This window comes from Nomascus leucogenys, chromosome 5, assembly GCF_006542625.1.
Source record: "Nomascus leucogenys isolate Asia chromosome 5, Asia_NLE_v1, whole genome shotgun sequence".
Classification (NCBI taxonomy): Eukaryota; Metazoa; Chordata; class Mammalia; order Primates; family Hylobatidae; genus Nomascus; species Nomascus leucogenys.
The window spans coordinates 64,266,691-64,291,952 of NC_044385.1; the positions used below are offsets into that span (position 1 = coordinate 64,266,691).

Below are 25,262 nucleotides of genomic sequence, written 5' to 3' on the forward strand. Positions count from 1 at the left end.
TCATTGGAATCTGATTAGCTCCCTTTACTATCAAATACCTATTTTGATTTTCAATACTAGGGAGAAACTGATTTTATCACATTATAATGTTTATTGCAAAACAGAGTCATAACTATATTTAAAAATGTGTATGTTGGTTATGTTTATTTAAAATTACATTTAAGGAATCATATGACTCATACCACAAATCTAATTCATCAGACACTGATCATAGCATAGCTCTTTCTCATAAAACATCACAATGGTTTGCTATATCATGCTTTCAGCGCCTTTCTGAAAGATAATATGCTATTTTAAAATAAACAGTATGTAAATAGTGGTGTCTGTTTTGCTGGAAGGTGTAGTTTGGAAAGAAACAATTTTTGCATAAAAGCAGTTGGTTGTAAAGCATAATTGATGCGTTCTTTTATACTAATTAAAATTTTCATACATACTCTTTCATGTTCTGCTATTTTTTAGATACACAGTGTGGATGGAACTATTTTCTAAAATTTGCGGTATTCATAGGTTTCTGTTTTTGACAGTTCTTTGAAAACATGATTTGGAGATTGCAAAATAATAGTCAAAGACTATTCTCATGTTTCTCATAAGTATGAGGTGATGGAGAGTGGGATTTGCTTTAATTTGTGACATTAATTGGGATATGGGGAATTTTAACATTGATTACAGTTTTTCAGTGATATCTGTTGCACTTAAATCTACCTTTCCCGTCATCTATATTTTATTCATATAATTCTCAGGTAATTTTTAGCATTGTATTTCACTTCAAAGCTGAAATATGATTGGGAGAAACTTGATCCTTTGATGTTAAACCAAGGTACCTTTGGCCAAGGCTGTGAAATTCTGTATGATTCATTCAAGAACACTTGAAGGCCAGTGCACAAAAAGATGTCTTAATCTCCTGAACATCCTAGTGTCCAGGCTCAACTCTGGCACCAAGAACAGAGTTCTACACAACTTTTTCCCGGCATCAAGAAAATCCTTGTTCCGGCTTTACCAAGTTTACGCTGGGAGCAGTCAGCTTCTGTGTGACAGTCAAGTGGAGCATCTCTGAACTCCCAGTTATTCCGTGTTTTTAGTGTTTTTGTATAGTTAAACTTTGTGGCTGGTTCAGTCAATTTTTTTTTCTTATGAATTAGTATACCAAGGAAGATTTTTGAATATCATCTGCTTAAAAGTGGTAGATTCAAAAATAAAGAGGAAATTCAGTAGTGTTAGCTTTCTAAGTAAGTATGAAGTTGTCATATATGCTATCTGTTTTCATAAAAAGTAATATGAAACAATTTTAATATATAACAATATTATGATAGTTTGTGTCATGATTTGAAGTACTGAGTTTAAAGTCTTCAGGACTTAATGTTTCATGTGCTACTTGTAATTAGTGTGTATAAAATAAAGGAATATCTGTTTTCCTAATAGTTTTATTCTAGTACTATATGTTGTTGGAATTTCCCCCATTTTTGTATATTTTGTAAATAAATGCATATCTTTTTTTCTTGACAGATGCAGATTTTAAAAAAACTGATTCACTTGTGTTTTTGCAAAATTCAATTTGCTATTCTTCCTTGAGATTTTTTTTTATTTTTCTGTGTGAAATCAGTGCTGAGCACTCAGAGAAAGAGATTGAATATTTTTAATCCTGAAATATCAGTAATATTAGGGGAACAATGTCTGTTTTAGCTGGAATTGCCATTTAATAAAAATAGGAATTGTGAACAAGGACAGTGACTGAAACTTTGGCTCTTGTTTTTCAAACACTATTTGAAATAATACCTTTACAGTTTGTTTAGAAACATACTTGTTGAATATTTCAGTAACTTGCTACTTACATGAAGAGTCTCTAATGATTGCTAAATAGCAATGTGAATGATTAGTAGTCAATAATTAGTAAATGGGGATTAGGTTGATAATTACAACATAGATTCTGAATGAGAAAAAGGACATATGTGATTGAAATTAAGTAAGCTTTATGAAAGGATGTGATCATACTATGGTAAAAGCTTTAAAAAGGGGTTGAGATTTAGTGTCAGATGGTACTAGTCAAAAATAAATGGGCCACATCATTTTGAAAAAATGGAGGAAGTTCCTGGGGAGTAAGGTATTATTTAAGTGTTTTCTGTAGGTGTTCAGAGTTTTGTTACAACATCTAATGTGTTAAAATATACTTCTGAGGTGTCAGAGGATAGCAGTGATATAAAAAGTCAGACTTCTTATTTTCAAGAATAAGACAGTAAACACCCATATACATATCTTCTAATTCAACAGTTGTTCATGTTTTCCTGTGTTGATAGATGTTTTTAGGCATGGACTTTTTGGGGGGATGGCAAACTACTTCAAAGTAAGTAGCAGACTTGATGTTACTTCTCCCCTAAATATTTCAACACATGCCTCCTAAAAACATTTTTAGGTTAATTTCATACTGATGAAGATTCATTTCCTGAAATCAAAAGAGTCCACCTCTTAAGTAGCCCAGTATGGAAATATTTCATTCTAAGCAAATCATATGATTCAATGAATTGGGAGTAGTCTTATGCTTTACAAGGGCATTTTGTTTCCAGCAGCTTTCATTACTGAATTTTAAAAATTAAAATCATTTTTCTCTGTTCACTTTACATGTTTTTCTGGTGGTGTAAAATGAAGTATGTCTGCCATTTCCTAAGTGAGTACCCATCAGTTAATTTATGGACTGTTACTCTGGGGAAATAATGAAAAAAAAAATGCAGAAAAAAATTTATAGTGTCTAATGTTTAAAATCTGGATTTTTTTAAATACCAAAAGCTGAGATGAGCCTGGGCAGTTGTAGTGAGACCTCGTCTCTAAAAAAAATAAAAAAATTAAAAAAATAAATATCAAAAGTAGTGTCTTCTATGTGTTGTGAGAACATTTTGAATTTGTTTTTGTTTCCTTGATTATGGAATAACAATATTAATGATTGAAATTTGAAGCTTGTAAGACAGTGTTTAAAGGCTTACCACAAAACTGTAGTTTTCTGATTTTATTTGACCTTTTTTTCTGTAAAACCATTTAGAATATAAATATCTCTAAGGATTCCTCTTTGTTGAAACTTACTATTTGATTACACTTTTTTTTACCTGATGAAATTAACATTGTATGTGTTTTTTCTATTTTATGACATTTTGTTTTCCTTTTGAATAACAGAAGTCTGTTATTTCCAGATTGAAGATACTGAAATTCTTAATGTTATATAGCCAGAGTTTATACATACACATTAAACAAAATCTTTTTCAAGAAAATTTTATGGCTTCAGTTACCATTGTCACTATCAGTTCCCTCCTCTGCAAAAGATACTGTATTTTTAAAAGAAGTTTGTCAGAATTGTTCTTTTTAAATTTGCCTTTCTCATTTAATCAGATGAACTTTAAAAGAGATGGTATTCTGCTTGTACACATAAATAAAATTTCAGTTCTGTCTTGTGGAATATAAATCACTCAAATTTCATGTGAGGTAGTTCAGTCTCAAAATTAAGAATAGAATTAGAATTAAGTAGGTTTAAGTGGAAGTGTACTTAGTTTGAACACATTTCATTTTAGATTTTCTTCATATTTTAATATAAGTTTAGTCAATAAGACAAATTATTCATTAAATACGAGGTCCTACATTGTGTTGATAGTAATATAAGTGGACCTTATATTTGTTAAATGCTCTGTATAAATGTTTTGTTGATGGTGTTGAAGACTTTGAAATAGATACCTTAATCTAAATTTTATCTTAATTTTTGTTTTTATTTCATTGTCTAAATTTTTATCTAAAATTTTTTCTAGCTCTTTATTACACCAAGACAACTTCACATTTTTATTTATATATTGTACATCTCATGTAAGGAATTATGCGTATATAAGCTAGTGTCATAACTTAAATAAGTAGCCACATTCATTCATTATGTTTTATGTTTTCTCTCTGACTGGATCTCTGATACATTCTTTCCTGTTCTAGCTGCTTTTATGCAAAAGGGCATTATGTTTGTCAATCAACCAGGCTTATGTGAATGTTTAGAAGAATTATGTAAATATATAATCCTGTGCCTGTTCACTTTGCCATGTTTGGAATACAAGTTATTTACATTATTATCTTTATGGTTATTTAAATAATTTACTTTTTGCAAGTTATTTGTATTATTTCTTATGTGAAAATTGAGAAAACATCTTAGTGTACCTTTCGTGGTTAATTTTTCCTCAGAATATTTTTACATTATTAGATAATGTAAATCAGTATAAAGTTTCAGACATTCCTTAGATTTAAATATGTTTCCTGGTGTTTTTATGTATTGAGAAAAAGTAAACTAAGTTCTACATAGTCATTCTGTATGACTTTTAGTCATTTCTGACCTTTTTGGTGTTAGAGGCAATAATAGTAACTTGCCTAGTGGTTACTCAGTGTATGTTAATTGTTTGAGTTGATTAGAAAATATGTTCCCAGACTTGAATGCTTTACACATTAGGATAACTTTGGAGTGAAAAGTTCAGATAACTGAAAATGGTAATGGGAGTAATTGTCTACAAAAACTTTTCTTAGTCATAGAAGATTTTATGAGGTGCCATGTCATTCACAATTTCACTATATCCATTAATTCATTGTAACAGCATGTATCAAGGGGACCTACTGTGTATTGGTTAGTTTTCTAGGGCTTAAGATACAACGGTGGAAAAAAATTTGTCCTCTAAATTAAGGGACAGCAGCCACAGACATCCTTCTGAAGTTAGTGGTTCTCACACTTCAGTATGCATTAGAATCACCTGGGAGGCTCATTAAAACACAGTTCTCTGGACTTTATTCCACAGTGGTCTGTAGGTCTCAGGTGGAGCCAAAGAACATGCATTTCTAGTAAGTTCCTATGTTATGACGCTGCTGCTGTTTGTAAGAACCCCTTTGAGCATCTGTTTTCAGATATTGTGCCTCAAAAGAGGCTATTCTGATTGTGATTTTTGTTGTTGCTGTAGTTGACTGTCCCAGTACACTGTAGATTGGATAATATCCCTGACAGTCAAAACACCCTCAGACATTTACAGCTATTGCCAGTTGATAAGCACTGCAAAAGTCCATTATTTCTGACTAGGAAACATATTAGCTATTGAGTGTTATTTAATGCGCAAAGTCATTTATCATACATTTTTGAACTAGGATTTTAAAACCAATTTAATTCAAATGAAGAGGATATATGGAGAAATGTGCTTTGAAGATTTTTTGAAACAAGTTTCCTCTTAGCAGATTCTCAGCATACCAGTATGAGATGAAATAATGTAATTGTTTTTGTATCAGTCTGTTTGGACATGCTTCTGGCTGCTGGATGAAGGTGCTAGAAAACTGTCCTGTCTACTTACCCTCCTGGTGAATATGAATAGAATGATAGTTTGGTGGATTAAAATGATGGCCTGACTTTCTCTTTGGTGTAAGCTTGTTTTGCTTTTCTAGCTTGAAGATAAAAGATTTGATAAGTGTATTTCCCAAGACCATAAGTATATATATAAAAACATTTTATTTGTAGCTTCAGATATGTGTGTGTGTGTGTGTGTGTGTGTGTGTGTGTGATCAAGGCCCACTCAAAATTATGCAGCACAATAAAAAATTAAATTGGTTCATAACGAGAGCATATATTTGCTGTGTTGACAGTTGTTTGTTCCAAAAAATTGTGACTGTACCAGTGCAAAGAAACAGTCACCTGATTTCAAGCCTTTAATATCCCAGAAAGTAGATTCTATAACATTGACTTTGATGTGTGTATGTTAAGAATATCTACATGTAGGAAATACTTAAGTATAGAGATTTGTTTCTTAATTGTAATCCGGATATCACCTGGGGACTCACTGACTCTGCTTCCCAAAAACTACCCTAAAATAGAATTTGGTATCTTCTCAGTTTTCCACATTAATCAACCATTTTTGAGATTTTTGTGAACATAAATGGGTTTGGTTTGGAGAAGGTGCAATCAGTGTTATCTTTTAACATTGCACGAACCACACCCTTCCCCCAGTTTTTCTGTTCAGAGTCAGATTCCTTGCTCCATGGAGGCCGAGGTCTACGACATTAGGCTCCTTCTACCCCAAGGTGGCTTATTAACCTATTTTCCAACTGAGGAATTCTCAGGCAGCCTAATGAGAGTAAGACTTTTTTTTTATGTCTTCTAAAAAAAAAAATATGTTGATAGTAGACTTTTTCACAGTTTTTCCTGTTATGTATTACTAATTGTCTTCAGTCAAGAAATGATTATTTTTAACTCCTGTGACACCAAAATGAGTTATATCTCTACAAAAATCAGTGTTTAACTTTTATTCTTGGTACATGAATACAGAAAAAAAAATGATAAAAATTTAAAAAGGGACCTGCCTTGAGTTTTTACTTTGTGTGATCTTATACATTCCTGAAGTCTTCTGATTGGAATGTGGTTCCCTCCCCCACCGGCATGCATATTTAACAGCTCTAGCATTACCTTACTGGGCAGCCATAGAACTTTATATTGGATCTGTTGCTAGTATGTAGATTTATGCATGATTATTAATTGGGAAAAATAAGACTACTACTTTTGTTTCTTGGCTGTGTATTGTGCTACATTGCCCTTTATCTGGAGCCATTAAATTTTTTTAAAAAATTAGTGGAAGATGGGCAGTTTGTGGAAAATAACATGCTCCAAGTTTTAGGGCTGGGAAGTACAATGTAGAAAAAGTGTGTTTACGTTCTTAGACTCTGCTTTGCAATATAATGTACTTAACTTATGTTCTGCTGTTTGTGCTGCAGGCCTTAAAGTCAACTAAAGTATAGGGGTTCATGTCATGAACTTTTTGACATACGAATGGATGAAATATTCCCTAGGTTGGTTGAAAATATAGATCTCATAGTTTGAATTATTTTGGAATTACTTGAATAATATAGAAGACTACCCTATCACAGCCAGTTTCCATTTCTTTTCTGTAGGTCATAAACACAGCATAGATACACATGTTAAATAATTTAGCAATGCTTGAAACTCTCTTAGTTACATACTGACTTCCTACAGTTTGCTATGTAGACTGTAGTTTCTTGCAGTTTGAAGTGTGAACACAGTGGACCAATCCTTTGCCCTGATAGCATTTGTGTAATAGAGTGACAAATAATATCTTACCATGTAGCGATAAAGGCAGTAGAGAAAATGACAGCTACCCTTTTAGTTAAGGGGCCTAGAAAATAGCTATCTTAGGAGACAAAGGGGAAAGAAAATGATTTTTATTTAGTTTGTGCTCATCGAATTGAGTTGTGCTGAAGTAAGCAGCCGCAGTTCTGCCTGAAGCTGAACCGTCCTAGTAGTAGTGGCATTTGGCTGTTGAGTCCTTGGAATGGGACTAGTGAGATGAGGAACTGAAGTTTTTATTGTAATTGACTTAAATTCAGTTATTGATAGAATATTAAGCATACTTGGAACGACTTGATTATATTACTCTACTTTTGTATGTTTGATTTTATGTAATCTAAATACAGATAAGTATTTTTGAGGAAAATTTTGCATCTGAATTAGATTTGCAGACTTACAAAGAATGTAAAATTTCTCAACTTTTAAATGCGGCATATGCCAAAGTGATAATATTTTGGCTACATTGGGTTCAATAAAATATATAATTAAGCTAATTTTACCTGTTGCTTTTTTCTCTCCTTTAATGTGGCTTCTAGGAAGTTTAATATTTCACATGTGGTTTGAAATATTTTTCTTGACCCTGATCTTAGAAGAGTAATTTAGTCACATTTTAATTTTTTCCTTTCAATGATTGTAATCTCTGAATCCTATTACATAGGCTATAATTATGTAACTTATTGTTACCTTTAAAAATGAATAATGTTGAAATTTAAAGTTTGTGTGTGTGTGTGTGTGTATATATTTTTTTGTTTGTTTGTTTGTTTGAGACAGAGTCTCACTCTGTCACCCAGGCTGGAGTGCAGTGGTGCGATCTCGGCTCACTGCAGGCTCCGCCTCCTGGGTTCACGCCATTCTCCTGCCTCAACCTCCCAAGTAGCTGGGACTACAGGCACCTGCCACCATGCCCGGCTAATTTTTTGTATTTTTAGTAGAGATGGGGTTTCACCGTGTTAGCCAGCATGGTCTCGATCTCCTGACCTCGTGATCCACCCATCTTGGCCTCCCAAAGTGCTGGGATTACAGGAGTGAGCCACCGCGCCTGGCCAAGTTTAAGTATATATTCATAGTTAAGTGTCAGTGTGAGATTAGTTTCCTGAGCTTAATTACTTGGTGTTTGCTGTCCTGCAGGGAAGGAGTTGGAGCACCAAGTTCTCAGGAAAGAAATAGTACACATTAAGTTTTACACCCATTTCACTTTGTTACTTTCCTTTTGTGTTTGCTATCACCTTGATACTATCCATAACATTTTTAAGCAAATGTTTTAAGTCCTGAAAAGGTTTGGTCGTACATACAAGATTTCTCTTAAAACATTTGTGTGAGGTTATCTTGTTTATATATTTATTTTATTCCTTCTAGAATATCCGTCATTTAGTAATTCATCTTAATTTCCTAGCAAGTCCTTGTTAGGTATTTGCTTGGTGAATGAATGACACCAGCTGTATAACAGACACAGTGTTTACAAATGAGGATACCAAAACGAACAAAATATGGTCCTTTTCTCTCAAGATTTGAAGTTTAATGGGTATATGTAGAGTTGTAAGGAAACTGACCAAGTTGTCGTAATAAAGGGCATAGAAAGTTCTTTGAAAACCCAGACGCAAATAGTTCACTTACTTTGGGGAGACTGGGAAGATTTCACTAAGATGATAGCGTTTGAGCAGGTCCTGAAGGTGAGTAGATACTTGATAGTTGCAGGCTTTTTGCATGAGAGGGTAGGGAGCATTGTGGGGTGGCAACATGATGTGGTCACAGGCTGGTGAGGCACTAAGCTGTCTAAGGGGAGGGAGCTAAGACTGGTAGCAGAGAAGAGAAGTAAAGTTGAGATAAGATTATGATTGATCACTGTTAAGGAGTTTAGACCTTTATTTACCTTTTAGGTGACTGCGAATAAGGATAAGCCCCATTATTACAACTTGAAATAACTATGTTAAGTGTAAGAGTGACTGGACTGGAAGCAGTGTTCTGGAGCAGAGAGACCACGTAGATCAGGGATCCAGCCCAAGCCTCCCTGCACTGAATTTGAAAGGATCTTTAGTGTCAGGATTGTTCAGATTCCAGATAAGAGTAATTCAGAGGTATAGTGACTTCAGCTGTTTCTAGTGTATTGGGAGGGTGGAGGAGGGAGATGGAAAATGTCCTAGGGGTTTCTGGTTTGAATGATGGGTTGAGGATACTATGAACAGAGACACCAAAGGTAAGTGTGTTCAGGGTCGACGGTGAGGTGATTGATGTAGCTGCTAGAGGGAGAGGAGGGCATAATCCATTTGATTTTTTGAATGTTTTGGTTTTGAGTGCTTTTAGGTGGTTGATTGGGATTTTTAAAACTGTGGAAAATCTGCCTGGTAAATATATTCTCTCTCAGGACCTACCATCTGTCACCAAAGATGACTATGATACATTCCTAACTCGTCCTGTTTTTACTTTTGCTCTTGCAACTTATTCTCCACAAAATGCATCATTCTAAAACAAGACTTGGCCGGGTGGGCGCAGTGACATGCTGTAATCTGAGCACTTTGGGAGGTCAAGGTGGGTGGATCACTTGAGTTCACAAGTTGAGACTAGCCTGGGCAAGATGGCAAAACTCCATCTCTACTAAAAGAGTAGCCGGGCATGGTGACACAAGCCTGTGGGTCCAGCTACTCGGGAGGCTGAGGCAGGAGAATCGCTTGAACCCGGGAGGCGGAGGTTGCAGCGAGCTGAGATCACACCACTGCACTCCAGCCTGGGCAATAGAGTGAGACTTTATCTCAAAAGTAAATAAATAAACAAAACATGACTCAGATTCTGCTTCCTTTTCTTTTCCAAACAGTAGTTTCCCATCTGAATTAAATCACAACTACATGGTAGACCACAGGACTTTATCTGATTTGGTCTGCCTTTCCAACCTCATCTACCTCCATCCCTCCCTGCTTGCTCACTAAACTCTAAGGTGGTTCCTCTGTCTCCCAGATATTTTTGTAGGTCTCTGTCTTTTTTGAGATGGGGTCTCGCTCTGTCACTCAGTCTAGGGTACAGTGGTGCAATCTCTGCTCACTGCAACATCCACCTCCCAGGTTCAAGTGATTCTCCTGCCTCAGCCTCCCAAGAAGCTGGAACTACAGGCACCTGCCACCATGCCCGGCTAGTATTTGTATTTTTGTAGGGACAAGGTTTCACCACGTTGGCCAGGCTGGTCTTGAACTCCTGACCTCAAGTGATCCGCCTACCTTGGCCTCCCAAAGTGCTGGGATTACAGGCAATGACCCACCACGCCCGGCCTTTGTAAATCTCTTATAAGTGCCTTTCTCAGAACAGTTTCACATCAACTCTTTTCATTCATGTCAATTTTATCAGTATATTTATTTGCTCATTGTGCCTACTTTGTCTTTTTTCGAGACAGGGTCTCACTCTGTCACTCAGGCTGGAGTGCAGTGGTGTAATCATAGCTCACCGCAGCCTCAAACTCCTAGGCCCAAGTGATCATCCCACCTCAGTAGTAGGGACCACAGGTGCATGCCACCATGCCTAGCTACTTTTTTAAAAAAATGTTATAGAGACAGGGTCTCACTGTGTTGCCCAGGCTCCCAGGCTGGTCTCAAACTCCTTGTCTCAAACGATCCTCCCACCTTGGTCTCCCAAAGTGCTGGGATCACACGTGTGAGCCACTGTGCCCAGCAATGCCTACTTTTTTTCCCCATCTTTGTCAATGTTCACACAGTGTTTGACATTTGGTATTGAACTGATCTGAGAAAATTTTGAGGAGGAAAAACGGAGTCATGGTATGGATTTAGGAGTAGAGTTTTTAGTACCAATTAAAGTGTTTGGATGAGTGTCGCAGATTGTTTATTCGTTCAATAAATTTTTATTGAACATTTTTGTCTCAGTCTGTGCATATGATAGTGAAGAAAATAGACATTGTCCCTACCTTCTTTGAGTTTGAAGTCTAGTAAGTGGCAAAAGAAAAATTGGGAGAAGAAAGTGCATAAAGAAATTCTTAGACAACTCCATTATACTAAAGGGTCAGCGTAAGAATAGCCAGCAGGGAGGACAAGTAAATAGTCCAGCTCTTGATAGACATTGGTAGAGTATGTGCCCTGTCTAAAGAGGAAAGAGAAGAAAGTTGGGATGGATAGATAGGAGTTAACATATCCTGCTGTGTGGGACCAGAGAGTGGAATGAGGTTGGCGGAATGGGAGAAGACTTGTTTTCAATGATCAATATAAAATTTAGAACTAAAATCACGGCGTATGTTCTTTGTATTGATTGGCTATACCAAATACAATGGTGTTTGGTCTTGGTGGAACCCCAAGCAGTAAGAAGACCAGAGGACCTGGAAGTAAGTTTAAAACGCCTACCTGAGCTTTCTCCAGGAAAGTAGACTTTTTCTAATTGAGTTTTAAATGAAGGCTACCGGATTTATAAGTTTCTGTATTTGTTTTTCTCTCACACCTTTTCTTCCTTTGTTATACATTGAAGAGAAAAGCAGAACCAACACAAATGGGAGAGGTTCACTGCTAGGAGCAACTCGTCAGGAAATGCTCAGAAGGGTCTTCTAGCAAAATGTAGCAACTAGAACTCATTGTTGATGTGATTATCCATATACAGTTTCTATAGGTGATCATTATATATACTTCTTCAGACATTGATGGTCTAGTTAATTCTTCCAGTAATTGAACTTCAAGATGACTGTGGCTAAGATTTGCAGGAGAAATAATTCAGTAAAAATTGTATGTGATGAAGGGGACACCTAATCCTCTCAGGTTTTGATACATTGGATATATTGTACTGACATAGATTGAAAAACTCTTTTACAAATACTGGGAGGAGAAAAAGCATGTAATTAGTAGTTTGAGACTTGGTCTTTAATGTTAATAGTCCCTGTTTTTTTTTTTTTTTTTTTTTTTTTTTTTTTGAGACGGAGTCTCACTCTGTTGCCCAGGCTAGAGTGCAGTGGCGCAATCTGGGCTCACTGCAAGCTCCGCCTCCCGGGTTCATGTCATTCTCCTGCCTCAGCCTCCTGAGTAGCTGGGAATAGTCCCTGTTTATGAGTGGATAGTTACTCAGGTACTCTGAGGAGTTCTTAAGAGTTACCAGTTTCCCTCTGCCCTATCCTTTTTTTCAGTTGCTTGCTTCCTTTATCATGGTCCTGGACCTCATATTTATTACTGTTCAGTTGGATGTGTTATAGGAATTTAAAACATTGCCTGTAAAATCGGCATTGCTTTTTTGGATTGCTTTTACAAATGGTGATTTCAAATGTTTTCTAAGAACAGACCAGATTAACATTTTTCTTAGTTATATGGTAGACATTACTCAGTTCCTGCATTTTGGTTTTAGTCTCTGTTTGTGAAATATGTCAGTTATATTCTTTTCAGCATCCCCTGGGCTCTCTGTTTTATAGTAAGTACGAGTTAGGAAGAATGGGAATGCCACCAAGTCTGGGGACCTGACCTCTGCAAGAAGCATTGTTTTTTTCTTCTCTCCTTGACAAGAGATGATGAGAACTTGGGATTAAATGTATAATTCAGCATATGCAAAGGGTTTTTAAAACGTTCAAGTTGACATTATGATATAATTTTGGTTAATAATCACATTATAGTAGTATATAGTCTTAAGTACTTTTGGAGCATAAATAAATGGAATTAACTCTAGTTCACCAAAACTCATTTTTTTCTATATAGCTAATCTATAGTATGAAATATATATTTGATTACATAAAATTTTCATGTGTGTTCTCCCAGTGTTCAGTGTCTTTACCATTTCCTTAATTTTGCATAGTTGTTATCATCCTGTTTTTATTTTGCTTTTGTCTTCACTCTAGGCTTCCCTCTGGAGGCCTGCCTTTTCCTGTTCCAGTCTGAACTGGCTGCTGGCTAGAGCAGCCGGAGCAGAACTGTACCCTTCAGACCTCAGTGCTTCTCTGGGTTGGATGTGCTCTTGGCTGGATTATTATTAAATGAACACCTGACAGCTCATGTTGACAGTTGACTATAAGCTTTCTGTTTGTCCTTTAATAGTTATTTTCCTTTGGCTAGTGCACACACTGACACATAAAATAGCCTGGGTGCTAGTGTAGGAATACTACAATGAGTTTCCTTTTTTGTTTATTTAAGAGTTTATTGCACCATTGAAAGTAACTTATGTACTAAAATGCTAATTTAATGTGAATGTGTCTTTGATGCCATATAAACTAATAAGCGAACACTGTATGGTTTCTAAACAATCTATAGGGTCCATAAATGAATTGCAAGAGATTATGTCATTGTTATATTTGTGAAGGGCCTAGATTGCTTGAGCTGAGTTAGTAGACGCTCGAGTCATAGATTAGGAATAATTGATTCTACAGTAGGTCTGGGTGGCATGGAATATAAGCTCTGTCCAGCAAGGATTTGCCCTATCGAAGATAAACGCAGCCAGTGTGGGGTAGATATGAGGTGCTCCTGTCTTCCAGCAACTCCAAACAACTGATAAATGTTAGAAGACAGCACATTAATTATGAAACAATGCAGAAAAGATCTAAGGGAGAAAGAAAAGGACGACAAACATCAATAATGGTAGTAGCACCTTTTAACAGTCAACTTGAGACTTGTCTTACATATGCATGAATTGAGAGGCAGATGGAAGGAAAAATTCAAGAATACACAATACAAAATAAGTGTTGGAATCTTGTTCTCAATAAAGCATACATCTTGTTATCAGTTTTTGCAGCATCGTGTGACAGGAGGTTATCTAGTATCCCATTATCTGTAAGAATCACCTGCTATGTGTACAGTTCAATAGTAGTGCTAGGTATACTTTGGTACCTTGACAGATTACACATGAAACCTATTGCCCAACATAAGTGTGTTACAGGGAGTTCGGCAAAGAGAAATGCATATAAGATACAATCGTTGGGAAGGATTTTCATAGAATGCTCTTGTTTGGAGGTAGGAGCATTAGACGACCATTCAGAACAAAAGGGGAAGTAGTATCTATCTTAGTGAGTGTGTCCAGAGATTTGGGGAGGTAGAAATACCGAGGTATCAACTTCAAATGAGCTACATCTGTTTTGGGGAGTAGATATGATCAGAGTGGGCCCACTGTGAGCAAAGGCTGACAGTTGATAAATGTGTAGAAAGCTGGTAGGAACCCAAAACAAGACTGGAAAACAAATCTAAATTCTTATTCTGTGATAAAGACCCATTGAAAAAATCTCCAAAAATCATTAGGAGATTTTTGGCAAGAGAATGACAGTAGTCAGATTGCAATCACTATATACCTAGTGATTGGCAGCAGGATGCATTTGAATGGCCTTAACTGCAGAAAGCAAGAGCAGTTGAGATGTGGGATAGTGGGATGGAGAAGGGCAGAAATCAAGACATGTGGATTGATCATGATATGGTCACGACTGGGTGGTTAACTTAATATAGGGGATTTATGTGGAAGAAAGAAGGCAAGGGTGACAGGTTTTAAAAAACCAAATGATAGGTATTTTGGTGCTGCTAAAAAGAGGAGAAAGGGCAGATGGAAGGGTTGGGGCCCTGTGCCATCTAGAAAGTGAGTTCAGCCAGGAAATCCTGATGGTCGGGGAAAAGATCTTGGCTAGAGAATTGTCAGTAAAGTAAGCAACAATTGATAAGTGAAAATATGAGACACAGAAAGTTTGCCAGTGTCAAGTGTGTATAGGTTAGGGGGCTGAGATACTCTCTGTACATCCACAGAGTGATTTGGGTGTCCCCTGCAGGGCTTGGTGAGTTTGAGTCTTGTACTGGAATACGTGGAAACCGTTGAAACTCCATAGAACACTGCAGTTGCATTGATGAGTTACAGAAATGCACATCCTAAAGAAATTAACAAATACTAAAGATGGCTTTATTTTTTAATATTAATTTTAATTTTTTGAGATGGAGTCTTACTCTGTTGCCCAGGCTGGAGTGCAGTGGTGCGGTTTCGGCTCACCACAACCTCTGCCTCCTGGGTTCAAGTGATTCTGCTGTCTCAGTTTCCTGAGTAGCTGGGTTTACAGGCGTGCACCACTATGTTCAGCTAATTTTTTATTTTTATTTTTAATAGACATGGGGTTTCACCATGTTAGCCAGGCTGGTCTTGAACTCCCGACCTTAGATGATCCGTCCACCTCGGCCTCCCAAAGTGCAGGGATTACAGGCATGAGCCGCCGCGCCCGCCCCTAAAGATGGCTTTATTCATACTTGGTCAGTGGTCAACATGAGGAAATACAGAAACCCTAAGTGGACTAACCCCATTCTCTTATTCCTCAAACTTTAAAAGTTACCTAAATAGGCCCTTCATTATAGCCATCATTCAGATCCTCCTTTGAGATCTAGAAATAATCTTTATTACACTATTGCACTTTAGAAAGAATACCTAATAAAAATCAACAGCCTTCAAATACTATTTATACATAAACTATATTTTTGAATTTTTTGAATAACGTGCACCTGGTATACAGAAATCAAGATACAAAGTGATGCAAAGTGATAGTAAATTTCTCAGTATCATCTAACAGCCATCCAACTTCTCTATCCAGGGGCAGCCACTGTTACTAATTTCTGCCATATCCTTCCAGAAGTTTCTGTATTCATAGATGTATTTGTATATATTCTTAATACATCCACATTTCTCAATTTTTTTTTTGTGATCACTTCCTCCACAGAAGGCCTTTTAGACATTTTTTTCCTAATTGACCTTCTGCCACTGAAATGTTGACAACCTGGATAACTGTGGATGGTTGTAAGTCTATCTGTCAAATCTGTGCTGCATACATAAAAAGAGTACGATTTTTGTCCTCTCCCTCCCCCAAGTAATTTTCTCCCCTTTGGGAGAGAGATTGCTCTGTTGAGAATGCAAGATGTGGAGCAATGCCGTGGTCAGTAGCTGGGAATTTTTTTTCCCTGAATAAAATGGGAATTCAGCAGAGAGACTTTGCCCAGGTCATGATATGATGTAGCTTACTTTTTAGAGAGGAATTACATTAGCTACTTAATAGAGAATTGAGTGTAGGAGAGCGAGAATCAAAGCAGTCAGGAGAGTTGAGAGAGGTGATGGTGGCTTGGTCTGCAAAGATCACTATTGGCAGATAAATATGTAAGAGGAGAGAGAATAAGATGTGTATAGCGGTAATGGCCAAAAAGAAAGCATGTCTATGTATATTAATGACAAAAGCTCTGGATACAGTGCCTCCGAAGCCATGTAAAGGGAAGTTGTCTATGGAACCCACAGCTGTAGGAAAGGAAACTTTGGGAAATGAGAGACTCAAGTCTGATTTTTAACCTTGAGGTCATTGTAAGTTTTTTTTGTTAGGGATTTGGGTATATAAATAGATGATCACAAAAGGAAACTAGAATGGTCAAAATTCCATATTTATTTCACCCTCTTATTCCAGTCTCCTTTTGATTGGAGAATCTGCTTATTGCCTGCTTGCTCTACTCTTGCTGCTACACTAGTGGTGATTGTGCATTAGCATGTGAACATCTGGAGTTAAATTTCAGTGCTCTTTCTGTTAGATTGAATTATTCTTATCTAATACACAACCTTCAGGCCTTCTGAGATGTTAAGGGAGACCTCCTGAAGGTGTGAATACCCTCATAGAGGTGCTTCCTGTGCTTTTATTGGCTTAGTGAACAGGCCATTTGTTTAAGATAAACAAGTTATTAGCAGAATCAAAATAGGATTTCTTTATACCACATAGTTTTTCCTGAAATAACCACTGCAAAATTATTGAGAGTGCTTTTAATGAACCCTGATTATGACTGAAAATGGGAAATAGTATGTGTTCTAACAAAGGGACTGCAGGGAATTCTGAGGTTCACATGGCACTTATGGATATGCTATTAATGCCTTACCAAGGGCCAAGGGTTGGGCTGGGCTCTGATGAGGTGCAGTGCCATGCAGCTTTGCTGATGGGAAGCTCCTGCATTTACAAATGATGTGGAGGCAGGAAAAGTTTGAGATGGTAGATTTACAACTACATGTTACGGCTTTTCTTATACTTTGTTTTTCTGTTACCTAGTAACCTGGTCTGTATAGTCTAAATTTCTCAAACTTTGTGGCAACCAATAAATGAAGTTTTGTACACTTACAAAATGTGACAGATATTTTTTAAACTTGCCTTCTGTTTTTAGATTTTAGTCTTCTTTCTAGAAGATGTGTCGTCATTCTATGTTAAAGCAAACCATTAAAACATGTAATGATCCTAATGTATTTTCATGTAAATACAGTTATTGGATACACTTCTAATTCAGAAGTAGTGTTCCCCAGTGAGGAGTTCATGCCAGATGGGGCAGCAGAAGAAAGGATCCTGACTGAGGTTGGTCATCAGACCTCATCACTGACTCGGATTAACACCTGTTTTCCCCCTGCATTTAAACAGATGATCAGCACGTAACACTGCAGTGATATTTGAGTAATTACCCCCAATACAACATTTTGGTATTATTTAATGCACAGGAATATGTAATGGATTCTGCAAGAAATATTTTTCCTAATTTGATTCACATGTTATCTTCAAAATAAGTAACAGTAAGGTGCTATTTTTAAAATGGTTTTACGTATGTGGTGTAAAATAAACTATTGAATATTATTTGACAATTTGTTTCCAGCGGCTTTTCATGATATATGAACATGATTGATACATTAAATAAGTAACAGTGGGATTCTTGGCTGTGGCAGTAATTTACTTGAAATATTGAACTTTTAAAGAAAATAGTGGAGGCTGTTCAGGTAAGTTCATAATAATTTCTTGAACTAAAAAATGCAATTTATTGTTACTATAGTCCATCATGGTTTAAAAAACTTACCTTGATTATGCAGTGATCAATGGTAGTTTTTTTCTTGATTGTTTTTGTTTTGTTTTTTCTATTATGCTTGAGAAATTCATGTGATCACAAGAAGAAAATTCTGGATTTTGTTTTTGCGATGCCTTTGTAGGGATTTGGGGACAAAATTAAGGTTGAAAATTTTCAATGACATGTCTCACTTCCTAACGAGTGCTTGCCTCACTACAGTTGCCTTGCAGGTAAAGCAGACAGATATTCTAAGATCCATTTCAACCTTTTCTCTAGAATTTGGTATTTTTCAGGTCTGGGCACTTGAAATGGAGTTAATTTTTCCTTTGAGGTCATTAATTATGTTTGATAAAATCATCATATTTACTTTATTCAACTATGAGTCTTTGCTGAACTTCACATTTCTTTGATAACTTACAGGAAACGTTACCATATAATCTTAAGAGGAAAAGATGGCATATATACATATATATTTTTTTTCCTGAAAAAGTTAACATTCTAACTGGAATGTTTAATATTTCTTTAATATTTATCTAAACTTCAGTGTTATTTTTAATATTTATAAATGATTCCTATGTTTGAACATGGCCTTATTTTAGGTATTTATTTCTCAACGTTGAGTTGCTCCATGAACTTACAAATAATTTTCTCTTCTTTAAGAAAATGTAAAATTTTGCTTTTTAAAATTTAGGGTTAGCCTGTCAGTTATTCAGACTTTTTGGATTTTGTTCAGTTTGACTGTTTTCATAAACTTAAGGTCTTATGAGCTCCTTTGTAGTCAGTCCATCCTACGTTAGAGGACGTCACTGTTGTGTATTGATCACCATTGATAAATCTGTTTTTGAATTTCATAGAAATGTAATGGTACAATATGTACTCTTTTTTCTCTCCGGCTTCTTCCACTTCACATAATGTTTTTGAAATTCATCTGTGTGGCTGCATCTATCGGTACTTGGTTCTCATTCTGCTCAATGACATATCATTAAATGAATATGTCACATTTTGTCTGTCTAGTTTTCTGTTGATATGCTCTTGGGGCAGTTTTTATTTTTGGGGCTATTGTGAATAAAGCTACTATGAACACTCTTGTACAAGTCATTATGCATTGATTCCTCTTGGGGAAAATTCCTAGGATCAGTATTGCTAAGTATAGAGTAGCTTATGTTTCTTAGAAACTCTTAGAGTATAGGGCAGTTTCTTTCTTTCTTTCTTTTTCTTTTTTTCTTTTGAGACAGGATCTCACTCTGTCACCCAGGCTGGAGTACAGTAGTGCGATCATAGCTCACTGCAGCCGTGAGCTTCTGGGTATAAACCATCCTCCAGTCTCAGCCTCCCGAGTAGCTGGGAATACAGGCATGTGCCACTGCATCTGGCTAATTTTTTTTTTTTTTTTTTAAGTGAGAGACAAGGTCTCTCGCTATGTTACCCAGGTTGGTCTTGAACTCCTGGGCTCAAGTGATTCTCCCACCTCGGCCTCCTAGAGTGCTGGGATTACACCTGTGAGCCATACTGTCAGTCTAGGGCAGGTTCTATTAATATGTTTCTTAGAAACTGCCAAGTAATTTTCTCAAGTGCCTGTCCTGTTTTCTTTTCCCATGAACAATGTGTAAGATTTCTGTTCCTCTGCATCCTTGACAACACTCCATACTGTCAGTCATGTTAATTTTAGCCATTTTAGTGAATATATCTCATTGTGGTTTTAATTTGCTTTTCCTCATAACTTTTTTTAGTGAGCCTGACGTGAACATTTTCTGATAACTTCTGATGTTGAGTACCCTTTGTATACTGTTTTTTTTGGGTGCGTGTGTGTTTTTTTTTTTTTTTGCCATTCAGCCACCTGCTTTGTAAAGTACTCCTGCTTTTTCTTTGATCACCGTACACCCATATTGCTATTTAACTAGCTTTTGTGGTTTCATTGCCATTTGATGTTAAAACTCATTGACCTATGTATAATCTGTGAATGTAAAAATGAGTTTAAACATAGATAGCTTTATTAGAATTCTGAAAAGCCAGATGATATTGGGAATCCAGAATTGAGTGTTCACATTACAGATTTTTGCTTCTTACAAAATATCAGCCGAAAGATACAACTTTTTTATTAAAACATCATCTAGTTGTCCAATTAACTGAAATTATATTTTAATATGTTAAATAATGTGTTCATCTATTGAGGTTACATTACATCAAAAAGTAGTATGACCTTGTGGATCTGTTGTCAAGTTCTTTCATGTTTGTTGCTTTCATAGGCATTTTCTCAACTTTTCTTGGAAAATGTTGGCTTTTGAATTTTTTGCCTTATTCTTTTGCTATATCATTCACTGTCTTCACTATTTCTTTATACTGTCTGTTGAAAATACATTCTTTGTTGCTTAAAGAGAATCTTACAGTTAACACTAGAATAGAGCAGCTTTGGTGAAAGGTAATCCTGTATATTTTGACAGCTATGAATTGCTTGTAATAGCATTTAGTTTCTTTGTTGCTGTAGCAGCCAGTGTTGTGGTCTGTGCCTTTGTCATGAAGGCAAAGGTTCATATTCAGTTGTAAACACTCCTCGGTATAAGATTTCTCTGGTAGTTATGTTAGATAACATGGAAATCCCTACCCCTTCAAAATCCGCAGACTTCAGAGCATACCTTTCTCCGAAAGGAAACCCTGCTGTTGAACAGTGAACATGCTGGTTAAAAGAATCCTGGTCCCTGTGGCTCAGCACAACAGGTGTCTGCCTCACAGGAAATCCTTGCCTTTTAAGCATCTTTCAACATATGCCATTGTTAAAATCCTGTTTCTTCAAGTTTTACAATTCATATGTTGTAATTTGAACAGCTCAGCCTCCATGCTCCAATCATATATTATCTGTATTTTATACATTTCATTCCTTAGGACTTACTTTTATTATACATAATTTATATATTACATAATATATAACATGTAATACATGAATAATAGTATACCTTGTGTCTTCAGGGAAAAGAGTATCTTCTTTTACTCAAAGGCTGGGAGAATGTTACATCCATTATCACATAGTTTACCATTCTCAAAAGAATGGGGCTTCTGTATTTAAAAATATCTTTACATTTTATTTTATTCTTTTTTAGAGATAGAGTGTCACTCTGTCACCCAGGTTGGAGTGCAGTGGCATGATCATAACTCACTGCAGCCTTGAGCTCCTGGGCTCAAGTGATTCTCCCATCTCAGCCTCCCAAGTAGCCAGGATGACCTGTGTGTGCCACCGCACTCAGCTAATTTTTACATTTTTAGTAGAGTCATCTTGCTATGTTGCCCACGCTGGTCTCAAACTCCTGGCCTCAAGCAGTCCTCCTGTGTCAGCCTCCCAAAGTGCTGGGATTACAGGCATGAGCCACCATGCTGGCCTTGTATTTTAATGTTTTATTCTTTAAGTCATAGAAAAGTATGTGTGGTATTGACTGTTAACATTTCTGACTATATGAAAAATGTCTCTATTCAATCTCAGGGGGTGGTTAGAGGGGCCTTTTTCACTGCTCTTGTTTAAATGTTTTGGCATGAGGATAAAATCCCCCGTTAATGTGTGTGCAGTTCTTAGTGACCCCATTTTATTCTGAAATTAAAGACAGACCACCTGTGTTCAAGATGGTGTCATATAGTTGTTACAGTTATACTTTTAGGATTTCACTTAAGGGAGACCTTTCTTTTAATTTGATTATTGGTTTTTTTTTCATATTAGGCAGTATCACTTTGATGGATATGCTGTTCTTCAGAATGAGGAGATATTAAATGCTGTCTTTGTCTTAGCTTTCTAGGACTTCACATATTTTGAAATCCATATTATGAGTATCATTGAATAGATGTGTAGTAGCTCATTGTGATGGTTTTATTAGGGTTGATTGCAATGCAATGTACAATCAGCCTTGTCACTTTTTTTGTAAGACCAGTTTAAACAGAACTCTAGTAATTTTTCAAATATTGAATAGAAGTAATGAGAAAAAAATGGCCCTTTTAAAAATTAAATATTGGACCGAGCATGGTGCCTTTGGGCCGGGCGTGGTGGCTCACGCCTATAATCCCAGCACTTTGGGAGGGGTCAGGAGTTCGAGAGCAGCCTGGCCAACATGGTGCCCTATCTCTACTAAAAGTACAAAAATTAGCTGGGCATGGTACTGTGTGCCTGTAGTCCCAGCTACTTGGGCGGCTGAAGCAGGAGGATCATTTGAACCCGGGAGGTGAAGGTTGCAGTGAGCCGAGAACACCCCACTGTACTGTAGCCTGGGTGACAGAGACTCCATCTCAATACATAAATAAAAATTTAAAAGTTGAAATTAAATATTGACAACTAAAACTTGGCTAAATTCTGGAAATTCCTTTTCTAGGTTTTAGTAATGGTTTATAAATTGAGTATTCACATGTTTGAGAAGCTGAGAATGCTTAAAGTTTTTAGTAAGCCTGATGTTTTGAGAAGGATTAAGTGACGCTGTTGTCCAGTTTGGTTTATGGTTCTGTTTATTTTTATTGTCAGCCTTTACTGTACCGAAGGCATAAACAGTTGTTCCTCCATTTCCTGGGAGGTTGCTTCTGCCCCCATGAATATCAAAATCTGCAGATCCTGAAGTTCCTGATATAAAATACTGTAGTATTTCACATATCCCATGTATATCCTCCTGTATACTTTAAATTATATGTTGCTTGTAATACCTCATACAGTGTAAATGCTATGGAGCTATATTGTTTAGGGAATAATGACAAGGAAAAAAGTCTGTACATGTTCAGTATAGACACAACCACTGGGGACCTAACTACATTTTCTTTTCTTTCTTTTTTTTTGAGAAAGGGTCTTGCTCTGTAGCCCAGGCTGGAGCACAGTGGTGTGATCTCAGCTCACTTCAACCTCCACATCGTGGGCTCAAACGATCCTCCTGCTTCAGCCTGCCAGTTAGTTGGGACTACAGGCATGTACCACCATGTGCGGCTAATGTTTGTATTTTTCTGTAGAGACGGGACTTTGCCATGTTGTCTAGGTTCTTCTCAAACTCCTGGACTAAAGTGATCTGCCCACCTCAGCCTCCCAAAGTGCTGGGATTACAGGCGTGAGCCACCGCGCCTGGCTTCTAACTGCATTTTCAATCCATGGTGAATATAAGGATACAGAGTCTATAAATTCAGAGCTTGCATACAAGAGTACATAGAATGCCAGTTGCTGGTGGAAATATATAAAAAATAATTTTTTGTTCATTTATGCCATGCCTTGTTTTAAAAAATACTTACAGGCTAGGCATGTTGGCTTACACCTGTATTCCTAGCACTTTGGGAAGCCAAGGCAGGAGGATTGCCTGCGCTCAGGAGTTCCATACGAGCCTGGACAACATGGCAAAATCACATCTCTACAAAAAATACAACAACTAGCTGGGTGTGGTGGTGCGCACCTGTAGTCTCAGCTACCTGGGAGGCTGAGGCAGGAGGATTGCTTGAGCCTGGGAAGATGAGGCTGCAGTGAGCCATGTTCCCGCCACTGCACTCTAGCCTGGGTGACAAAGCAAGACCCTCTCTCAAAACAAAAACAAAAACTCCAAAGATTTGATTACAGGGACCCCATGGGTCCTCTTGGGTTACTGGGGTGCATTACGGTGTCTGTGGATCCCCTTTACTTGCAGGCACAATCTTGTCTACAGTTTCTGCATACATATTTCACATACACTTTTTGGGGGGACAGTTTCAGGCTTCATCCAATTCTCAGGCAAATTGGGACCCAAATGGGTTTTAACAACACTGATCTAGGGTAATGATTTCCAATATTTTTGGATCATGGACCCCCCACAGTTGAAAATTGAGCACACAGCTGTATGGTTATGTGTCCCAAAATGCAATTGTGTATGACTGTATGAATATTTCAGGCATATTATAAAACATATATAACTGTACACATAAACCTATCCTCTGTTGAAATGTTTTGGGTACATGCTCTTTGAAGAACGTTGATCAAGGTTTTACTAGGGTAAGAGTCTTTTTCTGATGGAGCATGACACACACATTGGTATTCCCTGCCTTGGTACAAGTGGAATACGGTTTTGCAGACACAGTGGGAGTGAGGATCCTTTGTGGGATTTTGCAATACAAGGTTTCAAGCTGTGTTGTGCTGAGGTATCAACAATCTGTACAAGAGGGCCTGTGGAAATAAGGAGGACTTAGTCAATTCTTAATAAATTATTAGCAGATCTGAAAATTATTTGGTATTTAGGACTTAATACTGTTTACTGTATATGATAAAATGAAGCTGAATTTTAAGTCAGTTGATGTTCTTTGAGGAAATGGAGAGTATTTTGAATTAAAAAGAAAATCCTTACTGAATGGAAATAATCAGAGCACGCAGCACTACATGGCATCGAACCCTCAATTACTGTTAATGAACTTTACGAAATGAGTTAACTCTGATTTTTCTCATTGTTTATTGAAATCAGTTTTTAAAAAGGCTAAATCTGATTTCATTGTATTTCTAGGGTGATAAAAGAAAACGTGGCTGAAGTTACCTGAAGTTCAGCTTGCAGTGTAATTCAGAAGAGTTAAGACCAGAAGTACTGGAATCATACTTCCTTTCAGGTCGGTCCGTATCTGCTCATCATTTTCTAACAGATCTTGAGTATTCATTTCTTCCTAGTTTTTTCTAGTCAGTTCTTCCTGATTCTGATCCTGTGGACTGTAATGAACATAGGTAATGGTCCCAGTGTTTTGAGTCAGTAGAATATTTATGAATAGTTTATAGCTGAAGCTGAAGCCTCTATAGCTTGGCCTGTCTTCATAGGAAACCCTGGCATCACATCTCAGCAAGGCTAGAGGGGACTCTCAGCTTCGCCTTGTCCTCCTCTTTCCTCACTGGTGTAATGCGTATATTGATTTGTCTTCAGGTAAAACTGGACTAAGAGGGGAAATGACATAGAGGTCTTGGAGTGAGGAGAGAGAAAAAAAAGGTCTTTGTAAAAAAATTTCCTATTGATTTTTAATGACCTCCAAACCTAGAATTTTAAACTTGTGTTCCTTTGGAAAATATGTAATCTTAAAAATGGATCTATTCCTCCTCCTCTGCTTTCTACTTTTTCGGAAAGGGGTCACTATCTTTCGGTTCTTTTGTTATGTCACTCATAAAATATTATTGAAACATTAATGCAGTCTTTATGACAAAATTTCCGTGGGTACATTGTCATTCTAATAGATCCAGAAAGTATTAAGTGTATGTCTTTTCTAGCTCCTGTCTGGTGATACTAAACATTATTGTGTCTTACTCTTGCTGCTACAAGTTGTTCTGGGGACTAGGAGTGACTGTGTTGCCTGAGAGCTTCTTGGAAATGAAGTGTCTCCCACACAGGACAGAGTCCTGCAAGTTGAAAAGTCCGTTTTAACTGTGAAGATTAGGT

At 36.8% G+C, this 25,262-nt stretch overlaps 1 protein-coding gene across 2 annotated transcripts in view; it reads left to right on the forward strand.

Annotated features, from left to right (window-relative positions):
• The window catches only part of PSPC1 (paraspeckle component 1), a 152,929-nt gene that overhangs the window by 126,479 nt on the left and 1,188 nt on the right, over positions 1 to 25,262 (forward strand). For both annotated transcript variants that reach the window (XR_004030136.1, XR_004030137.1), the window contains one exon: positions 24,351 to 24,450. The gene's annotated coding sequence lies outside the window, so the exon portion shown is untranslated. The remainder of the gene's footprint in view (positions 1 to 24,350; positions 24,451 to 25,262) is intronic.